The following is a 15,245-nucleotide window of genomic DNA, read 5'->3' as shown; positions in this document are numbered from 1 at the left end:
TACCACCCAAATTCAAGTGTTTCATTTTCTTGCTTTCCAAATTCATCTCTAGTGATTCGGATGTAGCTCAATAGTAGATCCATATGCTCTATCTCCAGAACTAGGAAAGAGTTATGGGAGAAGATCATGTAGATCCCTGAATAAAATGGCAGTTACTGGAAAGCAGAATGTTTAATACTTCCTCAAATCCTCTTCCCTTTTTTCTTCTGTTGTACTAGAACTCAGATTTTGATTGCTAGCATCTCTGGAGGGGTAATCCAGAAATGACCATCTGTTTGCCCTTACATGACATTTTAAGGTTAAATTTTCAGCTTCTAGAAAGAAATGTGCTTCTAAGCTAGCAAAGAAAGCCATGCAAGGGGAAATACTTACAAAGCCCCAGCTATTCCCTGCTCCCTGTCTATGAACTCAACCAGATAATGACATGATGCCTAGAGCTGTTGTAACCACTATCCTCCCATGAGACCATCAAGCCTAAGGCTGAAGGAACAGAAAGAGAAGTAGCCAGTACCCATGTTGACCTTTCTGGGTCAATGAACTGAAATTTAGGAATCACCTATGTCTAGGAATATACTGTTTAAGCCACTATTCATGTGGTATTTCCTTCTTTGCAGCTTAAAGCCCCCAGAATGAAAGAATAATGATGTCATCTTTCACTGTAAAACACAGAAGCTATTCAAGTTAAACATGCACCGATAACTAGTGATGTCTCACAATAAAATACCATCATTTTATTGGAGGGCTGCTGATGTTAAAACTCCATGAAGTACATACACATCAGCTGGATAACCTAGTAGGGTGCAGCTGGGAATGCATGTGAAGCTCTTTTCTATATGCCCTCTTAAGCCAGCCGATTTTTCCAGCTTGGTTTCCCACATTAGCCTTGAAGGCATCCACTGAAAAAAAAATGACCAGTTGTCAGGAGGAACAGTTTATCTGCACTTTGCTTTTATTTATTTATTTATTTATTTATTTATTTATTTATTTAAACATGCTGGGGTGGGGATGTAGTGTGTTGGTATATTTACATTATCTGTGGGGAAGGAGAGCAAGCATGTAAAGAGAATATAAACATTGAAAATACAATTTCTGTTTGAGTTCTCCAAGATCTATTTGTGCAGAGAAATAATTTTTATGGTAGGAATATTTATATAGAAGAAACACCTGGTGCAGGGATGTAGCTCAGTGTAAAAGAGCTTGCCTAGCACCTGCAAGGCCCTAGATTCTATCCTCAGTACCAAAGGAAAAAATATACACACAGAGAGAAGCATCTGTAAATACAGAGCAATATTATCTAAATCCCATTTATGCATTTTATCACATACACATAGACATACACACACACACACACACACACACACACACACACACACACGAGAGAGAGGGGGGGGTAGTTAGGGTCCAGCAAGTTTTCTAAATTATAGGCTCTGGACCCTTCATGGTCTCTACCAGTACTATTCATTTCTGCTGTTTTGCCACAGTTAATATAGAAATGAATAAACATTACTGTGTCCTCCACTCTAAAAAAACACTCATAGATACTGAAATTTGAATTTTATAAAATTTTCACTATTTAATTTTCTGGAAACATTTTCAAATATTAAAACTATTCTTAGCTTAATACATACATACACAAGAGGTTGGATTAGTTCCACAGATAAGACTTGCCAATCCCAAACCCTTGATTTATGACACAGCAAAAGTGATCATTTAAAAATGTTAACGTGTCAGGCTCTATAGTGCACACCTGTAGCCCCAGCTCTCAGAAGGCAGAGACTGTAGGATGTAGTGTTTGCGGCCAGCCTAGGCTACATAGCAACCTTGTCTAAACAATCTAAACTCAATGTTAAAGCACCTGCCTATCATGTACAATTCTCCAGCACTGACCCTCAAACATTACCATGTATACCTATAATAGCTACACTGTTTAACACATCATCCTACTATAGAGAAATGTAAGCTTACAGAGTTTTCACAACTCCATTAACACTGAAGGGAGACAATGGAAAGACTTAGGGAGGAAAGAAGGATCAGAAGGTCTATTGTCTCCAATGTTTTTCATAAATTTGGTTAAATTGTTTTGTATTTTCCAGCCTGTCAATGTGATATCAATTAGAAAACCAAATTATGAATTAATGGCACCATAATTATGTTAGAGAATAAAAAAGAAACATCCATCGACATATCCTCAGAATATATTTCTTCAAAAAGTCACAAAATTGTTCCCTTTGGTGAATGAGAAAAGTATCACATAAGACTTTTAATATTTCCATACAAAATTAATAAAATTTCGTTTTAAAACCTTAATAAGTTATACATAATTAACAAATTATATATATAACTTTTTTGTTTTTATTGTACAGAATAACAATATCAATTGCACTCCCTATATTTTTGTTTATATTCCCATCTTCTAAGTACTCATTTCTTTTTTTGTTTGTTTGTTTGTTTGAGACAGGGTTTCTCTGCGTAGCTTTGCGCCTTTCCTGGAGCTCACTTGGTAGCCCAGGCTGGCCTCAAACTCACAGAGATCCGCCTGGCTCTGTCTCTGGAGTGCTGGGATTAAAGGCGTGCGCCACCACCACCTGGCCCAATTACTCATTTCTATCTGTAAAGAGATCATGTTTCAATAATTATATGATCCTGATCATCTAGCTTTACTTAATTTTCTAATAAAATTATCATTAAAATGTCATAGATTTGAAATTATATTATATTTTATGATATAGAGAAATCTGCCTGACCTGGAAGTCTATAATTGGAGCACTTGGGAGAAAATTCAGGAATTCTGGCTTATCCTGGACTATGGGCACATGACTATGTCAAAAACAAACAAAGAAAACTAAGAAATTATATATTATACTTGCCTGGGTTAGTAATTTATATGTTATCCAAGGCTTATGTTTTCTATGCTGGACATTCCAGGACTAAAGCCTAGGTTTCCCACGTAGCCAAGGCTATACAGTTTGCTGATGGGATTAGCTTTTACTCAATCTTCTTAGTGGTTTTCATTTGTTTGCTTGTTTTTATTGTTGTTTTATCTAAGTAGATTTTTTTTCTTTTCCTATCCCTTCATCATTCCAATAAAACTTCTAGTATTTTCTTATGTCTCTTCTCAGTATTTTAATGTAAGCTTAAGTGTATTTACTATTGTATACATTAATATCTTTCCTGAAGGAATGTATCTGAGGGATCATTTTCTATACCTACATAGAATGTTCCTTTATTGTTTTACAGCCACACGATGTCTCATGCTTTTTTATTTCTCATATATGATATTTATTGATTTAAACATTTTTTATTTAATGTGTATGTGTGTGTGTGACTGCCTTAGTGTATGTGTACCATATTGTATGTAATGCCTATTGAGGCCAGAAGAGAGTAGCGAATCATCTGGATGTGTAGTTACAGACAATGGTGAGCCTATAAGTAGGGGTTAGAGACCAAACCCAGGTTGGCTGCAAGAATAGTATCTGCTCTTCACTGTTGAGCCGTCTCTCTAGAAATTTCTTAAAATTGTTTTTCTTGTGATAAAAGGATAGAATTTTTAATGAAATGAAATCCCAAAGGAATAACACATAATTTTCCATGATACATATAAGGAAACAAAAGGTTGTCTGATTTGCTTGAAAAAAAAAATCTACCAAATGTACCAAGGACCACTATCTGGGTATCTGTCACTACTAACTACTCCAAGTCTTATCATTAGAATGACTTGCATGACAAATATTACTTGTCAACTGTAATACTCTAAGCAACTAGAATGTCCACAATTTTAACAACAACTTTAAATATCATTTTAATAGTATCTCAAACTACCTTCTGATTTTTATGGGTTTTGAAGTATTTGGTAAGCTGTTTTTGGTGTCATAAAAAAAATCTGTCTATGGCATCCAAAGAAGTTTCTGTAAAAAAAAAATTCATCACATTGTTATCCAAAGAAATACACTGAAAACAATCTAAATGTTAATGAAATAGAAAATCATTAAGTAAATGCTGCTTCATGTGGTTGTTAAAAGAGTGGTTAATGACATGGGAACATAACATTTTTTGAAAACTTAAGTATGTTTTTGTGTTTATATAATCTATGTGAGATAAATAGAAAACAGAAGGCTAAATGATTATGTCAAAGCTATCTTTTCCTTTGGATATTCTTTTTTGTATGTATATGGGTGTTTTGCCTGCATGTATGTCAGTACCACATGACTGTCTAGTGCCTGAATAGGCAGAAGAGGGTCTTGGATCCCCTGGAACTGGAGTCACAGACAGTTGTGAGCTACCAAGGGGGTATTGCAAATCAAACACAGGTCCCCTGGAAAAACAGCAATTGTTCTTAACTTCTGATTCATCTCTTCAACCCCTCATCTGGTATTATAAAATTTGAAGTAAGATCTTTATTGTAAAAGACTTATTTTTACAATCAGAAAAAAGCATTAAGAATATATTGTTAGTGTGCTCAATGTCTTGGGTTTATGTAGGTATTCCATTAACATCTTTAAAATACAAGTTTATTGGTAAACATGTAACATACTCCTTGGATTCAAAATCAAATTTAAAAAAACCATAAAAAGTAACTCGGGATATGAAGCCAGTGGCCTCATGTCTTCTACTCCCTTACAGAATATTCTAAGTACTACAGCTTCACAAAGCTAAATATTGTTAGTAATATTTTATATATTCTTCCAGACATTTGAACACAGTCTTTTAAAGCCAATTCATACCTTATTGCTTTCATGAAGCAATAAATGTACCTGTAGATCTTTCTACATCACAGCAAGCAGCAATGCCTTCTTATTTTCATAGCTATGCCATATTTCTTATTAGTGTTTAAGCAAGTTTTCATAATCCCATTTGTTCCAATTTGTTCATTTGGTGCAACATTTTAAAAGAGAAATAAGGAAACTAACTCTGAGTCAAACATAAGCAAAATAATGCCTGTTATCTGGAATAGCGAGTGCAACACTTCATTTTTTGGTCCTTTACTTTATTCTCTTGCTATAGTATATACAAAATATCAAACAATATGCTTTGTAACATTATATTTAAGTACACAAACCTCTTATTATCAAATCTTCAAGTATTGTATAAGCATGATCTAAACTTTCACTTGGCAGTAAAGATAGCATGGTTTACAATAGAACTGTCAAGACTAGAAGGAAGGAAAAGAAAACAATAATGAGAATGAGAGAGAAGGCCCAGATGTAGGGATGGGTCTTGAGCTATAGATATAGACAGTGGTTTATTGCCAAGTGTTCAATGAGTATAATAAACATGCAGTGGTGTTACACTCTACTCTGTTGAATGAATTCCCAAAGCAGAAATATCTGTGATAAGTAATATTTGACAGTGTAGGAACACAATAAGTGTTTACCCTAATTCATTCATAACCTACCAAATATTATGAACAAAGGAATTTCCAAACAAAAGGGATTTACTCTCAAAGAGCTCATAAATGGAACACAACCTAAAATCGTACTCATTCATAATACCGTTAACCTTGAACAACCACTGCCATCATGAAGCCACATCTATGGCATCATAGGAAAGGAACCATCTGTTCTAATGTTTCCAGCTTTCCCAGATGGTACTCCTCAAGATGAATATAGCTTCTGGGACCAACAGGTCAAACCAAGCCAAGAAGTTATTCATATGAGAAGCAATAAACAAATGGGCAACAAGGTTGGCAAGGGCTCAAGGGTAAACTGCTCGCAACGCAACCACAGTGTTTTAGTTACTTTTCTATTTATGTGAAGACACACCAAGAATAAGCCAACTTATGAAAGAAAACATTCAACTGGACGTTTATGGTTCAGAGGGTAAGTCTATAACTATCATGATGGAGAACATGGCATCAGGCAGAGAGGCATAGTACTGGAGGAGTAGCTGAGAGCTTACATCCTTATCAGCAAGTAGGAGGCAGAGAGAGCTAAATGATAATGGTATGCACTTTTGAAACCTCAAAGCCTAACTTTAGTGACATACTTCCTCCAACAAGGTCACACCTCCTATTCTTTTACAAATAGTTTACCAACTGGGGATCAAATATTTGAATATATGACCCTATGGGGGTCATTCCCATTCAAACCACATGTGGTGACCTGAGTTTGATGCCCAGAACTGATATAAATGTGAAAGGAGAAAATAAAAGCCACAAAGCTGTCCTATGACCTCCATACACATGCAGTGACACACATATACCATACACATACAATAATAATAGATAAGCAGTTTTAAAAGAAACATATAATAAAAGCTTTCTTCTATTAAAATGGACTTTTTATGGCTCCTACCCATGTTCCATTGACCAAAGAAAGTCACTGGACCAAACCCAATGCAATGGAGCAGGAACTATACCCCAACTCTAGTGGAAGGAACTGCAATGTCACATAAAAAGGCTTAAATTCAGGGGAGGTTCAAGACGTTTAAGAGCCAAGCATGATAGCCCATACCTTTAATCCCAGAACTCAGGGGACAAAGGTAGGTACATCTCTGTGACTTTTAAGCCAGCATAATCTACATAGTAAGTTCTGGGCCAGGCAGGGCTACATCCTATGATCCTATCACAATGATAAAAAATTAGAAAAAAAAATGCAACCCACCACATAGTGAGTAAGCATTATAAAGAGGCTGGGATGTAGCTCATTCAGTTGGTAGAATGTTCGTCTATAATACATGAAATCCTGAGTTATATCTCTATGGCATAAGCTAGGTATAGTGACTCATGCCTGCAATTCTAGCACCCAGGCAGTCTAGGCAGGAAGAATAGAAATTCAAGGTCATCTTCTGCTATGAAGTGAGTTTGCGGCCAGTCTTGGATACATGAGACCCCCTTTCAAAAAAAAAATAATATTATGAAAAAGGAAGGGACTAGCAGGTCTAGGAATGACAGGATATACAACTAAATGAAATTCCACAGCTTTCCACATAATTAGATGTGTCTAGAGCTCTGGATATTTGAAAATGCATAGGATGAAGGACTTTAATACAGACCATAACCCTTCAAATCTTTCTACAATGTCTTTTATACATCCCCCAGTCTATCAACTATATAGAATCCTACATTGAGGATTAGAAAGCTTGTGTCTTCCAGGTTCCCCCAATGACTGTATGAGTAGAACTTCCATACCCTGTCAGGACCACTTGCGTAGTGTTAAGAGCCGAAGACTTGTAGAGAGGCCTGGCAAGACTGATTCAGGGAAGGTGCTGATGCTCCTTCTCCTTAGTCAAAGAGATTACACCAAGCACATGGTTCTAGCCCTAAAGGGAACTGACACACTGAGTAGGGAAAGATCAAGGAAGGACAGTCAAATATCACACTTGTGGAAAGGGCAGGTAAATCTCATAAATATCGTGGGCCTTAAAAGCCTCATGGTCTCTGTCTCAACTTTGGGACACCCCTAAAAGTGGCTATAAATAATACAGTCAGTGGGTAGTGGGTCAGGCTGAGATTTAATGACACTCTGCTTATGAAAATGGATGGTCAATGTATAATAAGTAACAAAAAGTCATGGTAAACAAATTAAGTGGTCTCTTGTTTGTCAACTTGGGCCCTGTGCCAGAGATGAGGGCATTGCCCTGAGCCACAATTCATTTGTACATGTGACTGGTTTGGAACAAACTACTAGAAGCTGCCCCCTACTAATCACTCCTGTACCAGGGTCAAGAGTGGTAGAGTCGACCATGCACTGCATAACAGAAAAGCATTCAACTCAAGGAACCCTTGTGAAACCAGCATAGCGAGACCTGTGACCCAAGGTAGAACAGACAGAGACGCTCAAAATCAACTTGGCTGTGAGTTCTCATGAAGTGAACAACTGTGCCAACTAAATATACTGCTGTGTGCAATCTTATATTCACTGGACAAATTTCAACACTAATTTTGAGTATATCTGTCAGATAATCATGTTTTATTTTCAACTAAGCAGATGTCATAAAATTTAAGGATATATAAAAAATAACCCAAATAAAAACCACAACCCTGCACTAAATGGTCATTATAGGGAGATTAATTTCCTTCTTCAAACCATTTTTCCTACAATAGACACCTAGAAAAATTAATTTTAATTCAATTATAACTTTGGTCATGGAGATGATAGCAGCAATGCTCAAGTTTCTTTTAGGCCCAAGTTGATGACATTTTACTCATTGACCGTACCGAGGGAAAAAAGTAAAAGTTTGCTCTCTGAGATCAAAGTCATTTATTTTATTTTATTTTAAAGATTTATTTACGTACGTATTTTTATATGTACAAGTGTTTTGCCTGAATGTATGTCTGTCTACATTCAACTTGTATGTATCACGACCAAGTTGATTTTGAGCGTCTCTGGCTGTTCTACCTTGGGTCACACGTCTCACTATGCTGGTTTCACAAGGCTTCCTTGAGTTGAATGCTTTTCTGTTATGCAGTGCATGGTCCACTCTACCACTCTTGACCCTAGTACAAGAGTGTTTAGTAGGGGGTGGCTTCTAGGATTAGTTATACATATCATGTGCATGTCTGGTACCTGCAGAGGCCAGAAGAGGGTGTTAGATCCCCTAACACTGGTTGTGAGCCAACATGTGGGTGCTGAGAATTGAGCGCAGCCACTATTCTTAACTATTGAGCTATCTCTCCAGACCTCAGGCCATTTATTTTTAACACTTCAATATTTGCACTTGTTAACATTCAAGAAATACCAATTGTAGTCATTGTTTAGTTAAGCATATATGACCACTGATTTGCAACTTGAACTAGACTGAATTATATACAACCTCATTCACTTCTTATTTAGTATAGAGTATTTGCCACATGCCAAATATGTAAGCTCTACTTGAAAATGTCACAGTTCAGTCAGGAAATTCTTTTCTCTTTGCTAGGAAAAAATTGGGAATGTTAACTTTGTTATCTAAAACCAAGGCTTAGATTTCTTCAAGATAACTCCCCGAGCCTAAGTGCATAATGACCCTAATTACTAAAGAAGTGAGCTAAACAAAGTGGTATAAAAAAGGTTTTTCACTCTAAGACTCTCTGTGTGTGAGATTCTACAAAAGTGAAGTTCAGCTCAATTCCACGTTGATCCAGCTTACCTGGATTCCTCTGCATACAACAAAATCTACTTATCTAGTGTTTCCTTTGGAAACAGATTAATGAAGGTCACTTGTCATTAGGATCAGATGGCTCAAGAGTACTGTAAGGAAATCCTAGCATTCTCCCGTTCACTCCATCACCTGGCACATGCTGGGGGAGGTTTTCCCAGAATTATTGCCACTCATTTTTCATCCAAGTTGAACTATAAGTTTAAAGCCTCTGAAAGGCCAGCAATACTCTGCAGAGTAATTCACCAGTCCAAAGAAAACAGGCAAGTCGAGTGACCAAAGAATCTACATGATTAATGTTCCCAGGTACAACCTGTGGGAGAACTATGATCACTTATGAGAGCCAAGTTTGAACAGCTAAAATATTGAACATCTTAAGTTTTAATAAAAATAAAGTTTAGATTAATTGTGAATATATGTCAGTGAATTTGAATACTTAACTTTCTATCTGGTGTGTGAGCACATGTGTTTACATATGTCCAGACAGTGACAAAGAAAGAAAAACTACTAGAGCTGGGTGTAATTGTGTACCCCTGTGTTTCCAGCACTTTGGAGGTAGAGGCAAGAGAATTGAGAGTATAAGGCCAGCTTGAGTTATATAAGACTCTCTCTGTGGCCAGGTAGGTTGTCACAGGCCCTAGGATAGAACCAACTGGTCGTTTTGTGTTTTGTTTTGTTTTGTTTTCCTCAATGGACATAAGTATTAAACTGACTCTTAATGATATATCACTATACCCACAGATAGATGCATCACTCAACCCTCATCAGAGAGACTTCTGTTTGCCCTAGATGGTGATCAACACAGAGCCCACAAGTGACCCAAGTACAGAGAATAAGAGCCTGCAGATTTCTCAGCTCTCCCACAGTTCAGGGATCATTGTGGAAGAGGGGACAGACCACTGTGAGAGCCAGAGGTGGTAGAAGACTACAAGGAAACAGTGTTTTCCAGATACAACAGGGCAGCTATACATATAACACATATCTATTGTGATAGCATATACAAGCCCCATACAACCTCCAGCCAGATTAAATCTCAGCCCAAGATCTATGTGCTGTCCTTAGCTGCTGACAATGGAAGAGTCAGTTTTTTTAAGAGTGTTGTCATCAGTAGGTCAAAGATGCTCCAGTAGGAGGTCACACATCCATGGACATATGGGCAGCACATATTGGACTTGATTGGTGGGGGGGAAAGCACACAAAGTTGGGTGAGTAGGAAAGGAGAGGTGTATCCAGGAGGAGTTGGGTGAAAGGATGCATATAGTCAAAATTCACTGAATGAAATTTTCAAAGAACAAATAAGACATTTAAAAAAAGAAAAGAAAAAGAAGGAAAGGAAGGAAGGAAGAAAAAAGTAAAGTTTTCTGTAAGAGACAGTAAACAGTTTAGACTTTGGGAAACAGCATTTCTATGGCATGTTTTCAACTTTGCTGTTGTACAGAAAATTCAGGCATAGACACTATAAAATGAATGAGCATGGCTGTGTTCCAATAAAACTTTATTTATGGACACCAGAATTTTAATTTCATATTGTTTCTTTTGTTTTTGTTAAACCATTTAAATATAATAAGTTTATTCTTAGTTCCCAGACTGTCCCATAATAGCAAGCCAGATTTGGCATTTAAATCATATTTTTCTATCCTGCTGGTTTAACCTTCTCATAATTCTCTCTTTGATATGATAAGGTTCCAGATCATCTCATAGGGTTAGGGATTGAGGTCAGTTGGGACAATACTTGAAAAACTTCCATGAAGTCCTTAGTTCGATTCCCAGTACCACATAAATCAGGTGTGGCATTTTATCCCTGTAATCCCAGCATTGGGAAGAGGAGGCAAGAGTATCAGAAGTTCCAGTGTCATCCTCAGCTACATAATGAGTTTGAGAACAGCTTTAACTACATGCCCTCCCCTAATAAAAACAAAAGGATAGTAGCAGAGAATGTGTTAAATGCCTTTCATCCCAGCATTCAGGAGGCAAAGGGAGGTAGGTCTCTGAGTTCCAGACCAGCCTGGTCTACATAGCAAGTTCCAGGGCAGCCGGAGCTACACAGTGAGACCCTGTTACAAAAAGAAACAAACAACAAAAAAGTACTTAATGATATATGAGGACGGTGAATTCCAGGACTACATGTATATTTCAACAATCTTTTTTAAAGCCTCAATTTTTCTACTATGTTAAGAGAAGAAATCAATGTTTTCAGCATGGTTCCGTAAAGATAATGTATTTCTAGAGGCTAGGAATATTGTTCAGTAGGAGCATGTACAGAGTCTTACATTCCATCCCCAGCACAGTAAAAAAAAAAAAAAAAAAAAAAAAAAAAAAAAAAAAAAAAAAAAAAAAAAAAAAAAAAAGAAAGAAAGAAAGAAAGAAAGAAAGAAAAAGCATATGGATCCTTGGCTTATCCACTAATAATGCTAAACTACTATGTCAAACCGAGCATGTGTGTGTGTGTGTGTGTGTGTGTGTGTGTGTGTGTGTGTGTGTGTGTGTGGTGTTATCTGTATGCCTTTTTGTGTCTGTATAAAAGTGAGAGAATGACCAGCTGGCTGCGAGAGCTATAAGCAGAAAGTAAAAATTTCTAGGACTAGTTTTTAAAGTACAAGTTTCATCATCACTACAATCTATATGGGAGAGGGAGGGAGGGAGGGAGGAGGGAGGGAGGGAGGGAGGGAGAGAGAGAGAGAGAGAGAGAGAGAGAGAGAGAGAGAGAGAGAGAGAGAGAGAGAGAGAGAAGAGGGCATTGAAATGGCAGGGAGCATGAGCTAGGTGCCTTCTCCTTAAAGCTGAGTGACTAGACTCATTCAGTGCACACTAGCAGCCCCTGGGAAACCAAAGTTAAATATTCCTAAAACAGGAATCTAGTTCTGTTATGAAACTCTTCATCATTTTGCCTCCTGACAGCCATAGAAGTCAGCAGAACCAGAAAGGACTCAGAAGACAAGCAAGCAGCATCTTTAATAAAATTCAAATCCAGAGTCTTCAGGGTCTTTTCCTGCTAGTCTCCAGAGCTCACCATTAGCAGTGCCATTGTCAAAATTACTTGGGGAAAAATAGAGGAGCCTAGAAGAATCTACTCTTCTGCCTCCTTCTTTAACTTCCCTCTTCCCCAGGAAGTGATTAATTCTGGATAATGTAAAGGAAGAACAAAACAAACTTCATTGTATCTAAGTAAGTTTTCTATCAAAATCAAACTATAAATGAAAGCATTTCACTCTTCTTCAAAAGTTAAGATATTTGCAACAGAATTAGCACTTTGGTATCACACATTTTAGTAACTGCTATATACCAAAATAATAACAATGGCAAAGTAAAATAATTCATGAAACAATTTAAAAATGTACAATATAGCTTGCTATGAATTTTTCTTACTGCCATAATGAAGAATACGGCAAGAATCTTCACATCAATACTTGTGACCTCACCATCAAATAGAAATTAAGTTTACCACTCAATTCATGAATTGATTGCTCAGATTAATAAAACCCCTATGAATTCGAGGTATCAACTCACCTCCCTCAGGCAAAAGCATAGTAATCGTATGTTTTTCTACTGAACTGTGTTCTTCTATAAACATTTGAGAGAGTGCATCTGCTTTACAAATGAAACAGTCAACACTAAGAGCAGTAACAATAAAAATATAGGCCTATTTTTATACTATTACTGGGTTATAAAGCAATCATCTGTAATGCTCTCATCTACAAGGATGGAAAAATGATATATAACTGTTACCAAGGAAACAGTAAAGTAAAAACTGCATGTAAACTATCAGGCTGTTTAATAACCAGAAAATTAGAATACGAAAACATCTTCGGACAGAACCATGACACAGTGTGCCACACACAATGAATACAATCAAGGGCCATAACTCACACAGATGGCTTAAAGGGTCACCACTACTTGCTAACTAATCTAGCTTGGCAATATTGGTTTTAAATGACAATGATGAGGTGGTACTGGGTTCTTGAGGGGAAATTAGAACTCTGACTTTTCATGTGAATAAAAAGGCACCAAGTCAGTAGATGAATAGTTAAATGTAGGCATCTCAGAAAGTCAAAGCACTTGGCTTATTGATTCCAGCATAGATTAGTATTCTCTCAGAATGCTCTTTAATGACCACTGTTTTTACTCACAGATCGGACACTTGGCAAATATCAGTTACAGCAGCTGCTTTCTGAATCAACATTTCAAAACTGAAGTTCCTAAGAACCAAGACAAGGCTAAGAACCAAACCTAGGGTGACTGCGTGTATTTGCCTGTAAGTCAGGAGAATGTGAAGCATTCAAGGCACCACACTGATCAAAGTTAAATCCTTTAGGAAGATTATTCACTCTGAAATCAGGGAAATCCTGCCGTGTAAGCACTTTTATACTTCATTTTTCTAACAGTGTTTAAAACACACACACACACACACACACACACACACACACACACACACACATCTTCTTTCAAGGGCAGAAGCAAACAGCTGCAGACCCCTTAAAGCCATCCCTGTTCCAGTTTGAGGGCCATCCTGGAGCTCAAACTGAGCAAAAGAGGCACTCCAGTAGGCTGTAAGGTTTCTCAGTGGGCACATTGGTTCAGAGCATAAGCACTCTCTCCCTTTAGAACAAACATTCCAGTGGATGACATAAGGACAGAAAGTAAAATTCATACTCATTTCCTGAATTTTAAACTCTTCTTTTAAAAAAGATTCTAATCCCTGCATCTGTACACACACACACACACACACACACAGAGAGAGAGAGAGAGAGAGAGAGAGAGAGAGAGAGAGAGAGAGAGAGAGAGAGAGAGAGAGAGAGAGAGAGAGAGGCTGGCCTGGATTTTTATAAAACCTCTGACTTGTGGAAACCACAAAGATACATTAGAACCTAGCAAAAATAGATATAATACATCTTTTCATTGATATATAATACCGACTTCCCCAGGGATCCAAAGTTTAAGGACTACATGGAGTCTCTAGATGTTTTGTGAATCCTGCTGGTTTTAGCATGAGGCCATCCAAAATTCTGTTACTTTAACCTACACTCTCAACTGAACTTTTCTCTCCCCGCGTCTCATTTCCGTCTATCATACAGAGGGCACCACATCATTCCAGAACTGGCCCTTAGCTCTTATTTGATAGTTGTCTATTATCCAGCCATAGACATAAACATACAGGAAGTTAATACGACAGTGGTGTGAAGCCATGATCCTTTAAATATCAACATGAAAACAAATAATTTGCCATATTACAGCCATTGACTACTTCACACATCTGTCCTCTCCTGTGCAGGAACCTCTCATGGGCAACTCTAAGATATATATTTCACTAGCATCCCAGAATCTCCTATCTACCCAGAGTAAGTTGCATGGGGACCCTTTCCCTTGTGAAATCTATACCTGACATGAAAATTGACCCATATGGTTGAGGGCATATGGGGATGGGCAGGGAAAACAAAGAGCTGTGGTTTTTGGCAATATCCAAACCAAAGGGCTGTGAGTGCCTCAAATAGGGATGGGCAAATCGAAGTCAACATATTTTTCTACCTCAGGTTTTTGAGGTTCTTCATTCTTGCTTTATACAATCAACACATTTTGCTCTTATTGGAAAAAAAAGAAGGAAAATGTAGCCTCTCCATATTGAATTTTTTTTAAATGCCTATCTCCTAGGGTCTACTTCCCCAGTCCTTCAGGGCAGAGGGCTACCTACCTCTGCCACAGACTTGCAAGAAAGTGGGAAGACATGCTTTTCCAGCACCTCTCCTACCCAGCTCTCTCAGTTACTGCCCCAAGCACAAGACATGACTTGTTGGGTTCAAGGAAGCCTTTGGAGGACAGCAGGGCAGGAGGGAGAAGAATATTCAGAGCAGATACTACTTCAGTGGCCCCAACGAGGCAACATTCCTTACTACTCTCCCTCAGCACGGCTGGCAAACTCGCCCGATTCTATGATTTGTCTTCAGTTTCAATCATAACAGCTACTGAGAAGCCCATTTCTACATCTTTAAGGCTTTAGATTCCCACAGTTACTCAAAGAATGGCTGAAAGCTTTTCTCTTCTACCTCCATGACTTTGCCATCTGGGTCGCTGCTGGAGACATCCGGGTCAACCTTCAAACTGACTTTTCCAGAGCATGGAGGTCTATTTTAGAGGTGGGAAAAGGGGGGACACTTTGGGTGCTTGCTGCTGGGAAA

At 37.8% G+C, this 15,245-nt stretch overlaps 1 protein-coding gene across 8 annotated transcripts in view; it reads right to left on the bottom strand.

Moving 5' to 3' along the window:
• Frmpd4 (FERM and PDZ domain containing 4) overlaps positions 1–15,245 on the bottom strand; it is a 937,357-nt gene that overhangs the window by 605,757 nt on the left and 316,355 nt on the right. The gene's annotated exons all lie outside the window — the stretch shown is intronic.

This window comes from Peromyscus leucopus, chromosome X (assembly GCF_004664715.2).
Source record: "Peromyscus leucopus breed LL Stock chromosome X, UCI_PerLeu_2.1, whole genome shotgun sequence".
Lineage (NCBI taxonomy): Eukaryota > Metazoa > Chordata > Mammalia > Rodentia > Cricetidae > Peromyscus > Peromyscus leucopus.
The sequence above is the reverse complement of the archived record's forward strand: the minus strand, read 5'-3'. Positions and strand labels throughout refer to the sequence as shown.